The sequence below is a fragment of the Lactuca virosa genome, chromosome 9 (genome assembly GCF_052849685.1).
Source record: "Lactuca virosa cultivar CGN04683 chromosome 9, Lactuca_virosa_CGN04683_v6, whole genome shotgun sequence".
Lineage (NCBI taxonomy): Eukaryota > Viridiplantae > Streptophyta > Magnoliopsida > Asterales > Asteraceae > Lactuca > Lactuca virosa.
The window spans coordinates 101,999,190-102,007,643 of NC_136434.1; positions in this window are offsets into that span (position 1 = coordinate 101,999,190).

Sequence of the window (8,454 nt, forward strand, 5' to 3'; positions counted from 1 at the left end):
CTTAGTGTTACGGTCAACAATTGCCTCCGGTTCTTCAATTAACCTCTTGCTTTCATCCAACCTTAATTGGAATGATGTCGGAAACTTCTCCCGTGAACTTCCTCAAATAACACACGTGGAAGGTGCTATGAATACCTTCTAGTTCTTCTGGTAGTTCTAGCTTGTAAGCTTGTGTAACATCTGGAATTCCAGGCATCATATTTTAGTTATTTAGTTTGTGTCGAAGGGAGGGACTCGACGAGTTGACGCCTAGACTCGTCGAGTAGGATCGTGATTGCTGACTGGATTTAATGAATGGACTCGACGAGTCGGCAAGTTGACTCGACGAGTCCGCGCTGTGGACAGAAACCCTAAATCCTCGGGCATGTGCCCTATTTAACGGATCTTATGGCCCTCATTTGCGGCCACCTTCACCCTTGAGAGCACCAGAGGACCTGAGAGCATTGTGAGTGAGAGAAGAAGCCATTTTCATCATTTCTAGCGTGATCTTGCAAGAAAGAAGGAATGAGGGCAAGCTAGGCAGGTGGAGAAGCTCAAATCTTCTACCATTTGATCAGAAGAGGCTGCTTGAGGTATAAATCTATGCTCATTCTCGTGTTTATGGTGATCTACTTGAATCTAGGGTTTTCTTATGCCTTCTTTAGCTTGGATTCGAAGCATATGAGGTCCCAAGGTGGAATTCTTCTTAGATCTGGACCTTAAGAGGTCCAGAGAGTCCTATATATCCTGCTTTATGCTACTCCTTTGGAGATATGAACCTAGGTTGCCATTTTAGAAGTTATTTCACCAAAAGAAGCCCTATGAGTGTTGCATGAGCGTAAAGGTTGGACCTTTACGTGATTATTGTGTATTGGGAGGTCAGATCTATAGGTTAGAGAAGCAGATCTGACCTTAGAAGGTCTTTTGAGTGTTGCCATGGAGGGAACTCGTCGAGTCCAAAAGGGGACTCGACGAGTCGAGTCGGGTTGCCCCGCGATTCGTGACCAGCGGTAACCCGTCGAGTGAAAGGTTAACTCGACGAGTCGAGTGAGTATTTATGAGGACTAAGAGGACACGTACGGACTCGCCGAGTCACGCGAGTGCACTCGACGATTTTGGTCAAAGTTTGACCGTTGACTAGAGTTGACTTCAGTTGACCTTAGGGTTTTGGACAAGCTCGGTTGAGAGAGGTCAGGGAGGGGTAGAATGGTCTTCTACCCATTCTTTAGAAATAAGGACAAGAGAAAGTATTGATTAGAGATGTTATTATGTTGATAGGAGGAGGCTAGGTCGGGTTATCGAGCACGAGAGGTTATCCGACATCGTACGAGGTGAGTCTTCTCACTATACTTTACCTAGAGTGGTAATTATGTGTGACCGGAAGGTCTTATGTGCTATGATGAGTATGTGACGTATGCTGTTATATGATATGTATATGCTATGTTATGTTATGAGAAGTATGATATGGATCAGAAGGTCAACAGTGTATGGGCCGGAAGGTCAAGATGATATGGACTGGAAGGTCTACCAGGATTATGGGACAGAAGTCCCCTGAGACACATTGACCAGAAGGTCTTGTAGAGTTTTAGCCTTGAGTGGCGTATGTGTTGTATGTTGTATTTTGGGGAACTCACTAAGCATTCATGCTTACCGTTTATGTGATATGTGTTTCAAGTACCAGCGAGGATCGCGGGAAGGCGCTGGCATGATCTGTACACATTGATGGAGTTTTATGTATTTGAGATCTTGGGATTGTTTTATTTGGAGGACATGTGTTACATTGGATTTTGATATTTCTTATGAATGAAATTATGTTTTAAAAATGAAAAATTATTTTGAAAAATTCACGTTGTTACAGCTTGATTCCCAATCTTCTGAAGAACTTTAAACGGTCCAATAAACCTTGGACTCAACTTTCCCCAAACCACGTAACATACTCATCTTAGTCGGACTCGATTCGATATGACCTCTAGGGTCGGAATATCAATCATCTTTTTAGTCATTACCGAAACGATGGTAACGACGAGCATGAACAAAACGGAATCAATTACTAGCTTCTTGGTAACCTTTTGACTTTCCCTGATCCAAGTGTAAGTCCTGTGCTTCCAGTAGTATAGGCCTCTACTACTATCCACACCTACTCATACTCGTCCCAAGTATTGTCTCGCAGTCCCCAAGTTCTTATTTCCTAAAATCAAAAAACAATTTAACACATACGAATGTGTCCAAATAATCATAAAAATTTCCCTAGACTCTACTCGGACTTCTTCCATGCATATCTTCAATCATCAATTTTGCTTCAACTCGGTTGGTGATGGAAACGCCAGACGATAAGACAAATTCAGAAATTATACCAACCGTTCTATCATCCCGCCAATCAAGTGTGTACATTCGGATGTACCGTACTCCTCTATACGTACTCTTATTTTATAAGACGTATTCTAGAGGCAAGATACCATTCTTACGATATCTTCCGATAGGTATCATTTACTATCGTAAACCTTCTCATTTCCTCCATTTACTCAGTTCACTATGAGTCTTTACCATGACGTTATGTCTACAAAACCAGGCGTTCAGCATATCGGAACGAAAATATAGATAGAGGAAGGTTTTGACGCGTATTCCTCCTTATTACTCCGAAAAGTTACATGCCAGTTCTAATACTGTAATTAAACGTTTAGAATCCTGAGCACATAAAATTTCCAGATCCGGTCGGCAACAGACCATAGATCCGAACAAATAATATCATATATGGTAAACATATAACATTTAGCACATAAAAGCATTTTAGGCATCTTTCCTAAAATATACTAGTGCTCGTGTCTAAAATATGGTAGACACTCATCTCAAAATCATCGCTTAGCATTCTAAGTTTAATTCTAGAAATCCTACAAATTCCTAGTTCGCTTAAACTAATGCTCTGATACCAACTATGACATCCCCAAATTTCTCAGCCAGAAAAGACCGATTTCGTTTATGCTTTTGAAATAAAATCAGAGTAATCTTTTAAAAGATATTGCGGAATTTGTCCCCAAAACAAAATGTGATAAAATTTATCAAATCTTTTCTTAAAGAAATATATTTTCCATTTCATAACAAAACCTCGGGATGTCATGTTCCGATACAGACCAAAAGCATAAACAGTATATTATAAGCCTTACAACAGTTATTTAGAACTACTGGCCTATAATCCAAAATCCCTCGTCATCGTCCAACTTTACTCTTAAGGATCCACCCTAAGAAATCACATATTCATCGTTCATTCATTCCTAAGGATTAACCTAAGAAATAAGCATGAAGTCCATCTTTGCCTATGGCGCAGATGCCAATGTTATTTATTAGGCGCAACTGCCAACAACATCATTTATTCTCTAATTGGTTATTTATTAGGCGCAGCTGCCAACAACATCATTTATTCTCTAATTGGCACAGCTGCCAATGTTGTTTATTAGGCGCAGCTGCCAACAACATCATTTATTCTCTAATTGGTTATTTTTTAGGCACAGCTGCCAACAACATCATTTATTCTCTAATTGGCACAGCTGCTATTGTTGTTTATTAGGCGCAACTGCCAATATTATTTATTAGGCGTAGCTGCCAATAACATCAATATCATCTTTCATCCCTCATTCTTTATCTACCCACGTTCTACCCAATATATTTGTAGATATAAAATACATATACAGTTTAGAATCTGTATAAAACAATCTTTCATCTACCCATGTTTTACCCAACATATTCGTAGATATAAAAAAACATATACAGTTTAAAATCTGTATAAAACAATCTTTCATCTACCCATGTTTTACCCAACATATTTGTAGATATAAAATACATATACAGTTTAAAACCTGTATAAAATATTCATTCATCATCCATCTCAAATAAACAAACAACATATATACACATAGCACGTATTTTATATAAAATACTTCATATATATGTGTAAGATGAAAGTGACTATACACTCACTTGATAAGACGACGATTGGACAACACTTCGTCCCTTAAAACAATATTCTTCGATGAAACCGGGACGTTTTCTGAAAAACCGGGCTTCACGCGGGCAAAGTTTCGGCTCGAAAAACTCTTTTTTCTCAGGAACTTCGGGCTTTCTTCGGGGGCTAGGGAGTTACCGAGGCTTCGGGGTGTTTTAAGATGGCTAGAGAGGGTATAGAGAGTGAAAGAGAGTGTGAATTAGCAACCATTCCCGGATACCCTCGATTTCTATTTATAGGGTGAAAATTCGACATTCACGTCGTGAACCGTAAGTGTTCACATCGTGACTTTGATCCTGGTCACCTCCTAGGTTTCTATTTATAGGGTGAAAATTCGACATTCACGTCGTGAACCGTAAGTGTTCACATCGTGACTTTGATCCTGGTCACCTCCTAGGTTTGTCGTGTGTCTTCTAGGCTCGAAACGTGTCGTTCACTGAGTTCACGTCGTGAATTTCTATGTTCACGTCGTGAGTTCAGTCAGACCTCGAAGTTTGTGTTCCGAACTTTTGAAATTTATATCTTTCGCATACGAACTCCGTTTTTGACGTTCTTTATATCCATGCGTAGGTGAAATTATGCTCTATAACTTTCATTTAGACTCCGTTGGCTAATTTTGAATTCATCTTTAATATTATATTTTTAACGGGCCGGGACAAGAAAAGTCCGTTAAAAATTCATAAATTCTTCATCCGACGTCCGTTTTCGTCTGTCTTTTCACCGTTGCAATAATATAGACAAGATCTTTGATTCTCGTTGAGATTGTTTCGGCTAAAAATCACTCGATCTAAATTTCGAGTTTTGGGCTGCATATTGCTAAGTCGAAACTTAGAAAAATCATAACTTCCTCATACGAAGTCAGATTTAGGCGTTATTTTTATGCACGCTCTCGGTTTAACTAACTCTACGACTTTCGTTTAGATCACTAAGACTAAAAATCGTTCTATCGTAAATTCACTATTTACGTCACGCAGTGTCGTACCGGTTCTATCGCGAAACTTCGACAGGTCATAACTTCTTCGTTATAACTCGGATTTCGGCATTCTTTATATATCCGGAATCCTTGTCACGACCACTACAACTTCCTTCATAGATATCGACTTTATCTAATATTAATTTTCGACGCTTATTTTTATTCTTAATCATAATAACTAAGTTTAAAGCACATAATTCATGCTTATTACTTCAAAACGAGTTCCAACGGTTGACCTAGACTATTATATCATCATTAATGCTTAGCCCAGAAACACGAGCGTTACAGTTGTGCCTAATAGATACAACATAATCCTGGCAGTTGCGCCTAAAGGATAATATCGGCAACTGAGTCTAATAGAGAACGTCATAATCCTGGCAGCTGCGCCTAAAGGATAATATTGGTTGCTGTGTCTAATAGAGAATGTCATAATTCTGGGAGCTGCGCCTAAAGGATAATATTGGCAGCTGTGCCTAATAGATGATAATATTGGCAGCCGCGCCTAAAAGATAACATTGGCAGCTGCGCCTAATAGATGATATTGGCAGTTGCGCCTGGTTGAGAACAACACAATCCTAGCAGCTGCACCTAAAGGATAATGTTGGCAACTGTGCTATTGGCAATGATGGACTTTATGTCTATTCCTTAGGACGATTCTTTGGAATGAATGAGTGAATATTAGAGGATTCTTAGGGTGGAACCATAAGAAACGGCAAAAGTATCCCTTAAGCAGTGTTGTTAGGCCGATGATGATCCTTAAGCTAGATCCCTTTTATTAGATGTTTAGGGACATAAAGTGAGGATAACGGGAACGGGTAATCAGGGTTATTGTTGACTGATGAAATTAATAAATTCATTGTTAGTTGATGAAATTAATATATTTATTGTTAGTTGATGAAATTAATAAATTTATTGTTGGTTGATGAAAATTAATAAATTTATTTATTGTGGGTTGAAAACCCTATATGCTCACCAGGCTTCCAAGCCTGACCGACTCAGCTTTTATATTACAGGTAGTGGAACAAGATCATAGTTGGATGATGACGAGAGATTTTGGATTATAGGCCATTAGATGTAAATAACTGTTGTAAGGCCTATATCGTACTGTTTATGCTTTTGGTCTGTATCGAAACACTTTTATAATATAATGAAAATACATTTCTTTAAGAAATGCTTTGATAAATTCTTATCATATTTTGTTTTGGGGACAAATTCCGCAACACCTTTTGAAAGATTACTCTGATTTTATTTTAAAAAGCATAAACAAAATCGGTCTTTTCTGGCCGTGAAAATGGGGATGTCACAGTTGGTATCAGAGCATTAGTTTAAGCGAACTAGGAATTTGTAGGATTTCTAGACTTAAACTTAGAATGCTAAGTGATGATCATGAGATAAGTGTCTACCATATTTTAGACACGAGCACTAGTATATTTTAGGAAAGATGCCTAAAATGTTTTTATGTGTTAAATGCTATATGTTTGCCATATATGCTATTAATTGTTCGGATCTATGGTCTGTTGCCGACCAGATCTGGAAACCTTATGTGTTCAGGATTCTAAACGTTTAATTACGATATTAGAACCGGCATGTAACTTTTCGGAATAATAAGGAGGAATACACCTCAAAACCTTCCTCTATCTATATTCTCGTTCCGATATGCTGAACAGTTGCTTCTGTGAACATAACATCATGGTGAAGACTCATAGTGAACTGAGTAAATGGAGGAAATGAGAAGGCTTACGATAGTGAATGATACCTATCGTAAGAATGGTATGTTGCCTTTAGAATACGTCTAATAAAATAATAGTACGTCTAGAGGAGTATGGTACATCCGAATGTACACATTTGATTGGCGAGATGATAGAACGATTGGTGTAATTCCTGAAGTTGTCCCATCGTCTGGAATTTCCACCACCAACCGAGTTGAAGCAGAATTGATGATTGAAGATACGCATGGAAGAAGTCCTAGTAGAGTCTAGGGAAATTTTTTTTGATTGTGTGGACACATTTGTATGTGTTAAAATTGTTTTTGTGCTAATAACTTGGAGAACTGCGAGACAATACTTGGGACGAGTATGAGTAGGTGTGAATGGTAGTAGAGGCCTATACTACCGGAAGCACAGGACTCGCACTTGGATCAGGGAAAGTCACAAGGTTACCAAGAAGCTAGTAATTGATTTCGTTTTTGTTCAAATATGTTGTTACCATCGTTTCGGTAATGACTAAAAAGATGATTGACATTTCGATCCTAGAGGTCATATCGAATCGAGTCCGACTAAGATAAGTATGTTACGTGGTTCGGGGAAAGTTGAGTCCAAGGTTTATTGGACCATTTAAAGTTCTTCAGAGGATTGGGAACAAAGCTTACAAGCTAGAACTACCAGAAGAACTACATGGTATTCATAACACTTTCCACGTGTGTTATTTGAAGAAGTTCACAGGAGAAGTTCCTGACATAATTCCAATTTCTGAATTAAGGATGGATGAAAGCAAGAGGTTAATTGAAGAACCAGAGGCAATCGTTGACCGTAAGACTAAGAAGTTACGGCGCAAGATGGTCGATTTAGTGCTTGTGCGATGGAAACATACGAATGTGCCAAATCTCACCTAGGAAATGGAGAGTGATATGAAGAGTCGCTATCCTTATTTGTTTGCTGACGTATGATTCCGGGGACGAAATCATCCTAAGGGGGAGAGAATTGTAACGCCCGTGTTTCTAGGCTAGGCATTAAAGATGATGTAATAGTCTAGGTCAGCCTTTGTAAATTTGTTTTGAAATAATAAAATGTATTATTTGATTATTATGTGTTTTATACTTAATTATTATGATTTAATAAGTCAAGGATAAAAAGCGTCGAAAATAAATGTTAGATGAAGCCGATATCTAAGAAGAAAGTTGTAGTGGTTGAAACAAGGATTCCGGAGATATAAAGAATACTGAAATCCGAGTTATAACGAAGAAGTTATGACATGTCGAAGTTTCGCGACAGAACCGGCACGACGCTGTGTGACGTAAAAAGTGAATTTACGATAAAGTGCTTTTTAGCCTTAGCAATCTAAACGAAAGTCGTAGTGTTCGTTAAACCGAGAGCGTACATAAAAAGAACGCCCAAATTTGACTTTGTATGAGGAAGTTATGATTTTTCTAAGTTTCAGCTTAGCAGTATGCAGCCCGAAACTCGAATTTTAAAATCGAGTGATTTTTAGCCAAAACATTCTAAACGATAATCGGAGATCTTGTTGATAGTAGTTCAACGGTAAAAGACAGACGAAAACCGATGTCGGATGAAGAAGTTATGAATTTTTAACGGACTTTCCTGTCCTGGCCTGTTAAAAATATAACTTTAAAAATAAAGTCAAAATTAGCCGACGGAGTCTAAACGAAAGTTGTAGAGCATAATTTCACCTATGCGTGGATATAAAGAACGTCAAAAATGGACCACGTATGTGAAAGATATGAATTTTTGAAGTTTCAGACACAAACTTCGAGACTGGAAGTACGCCC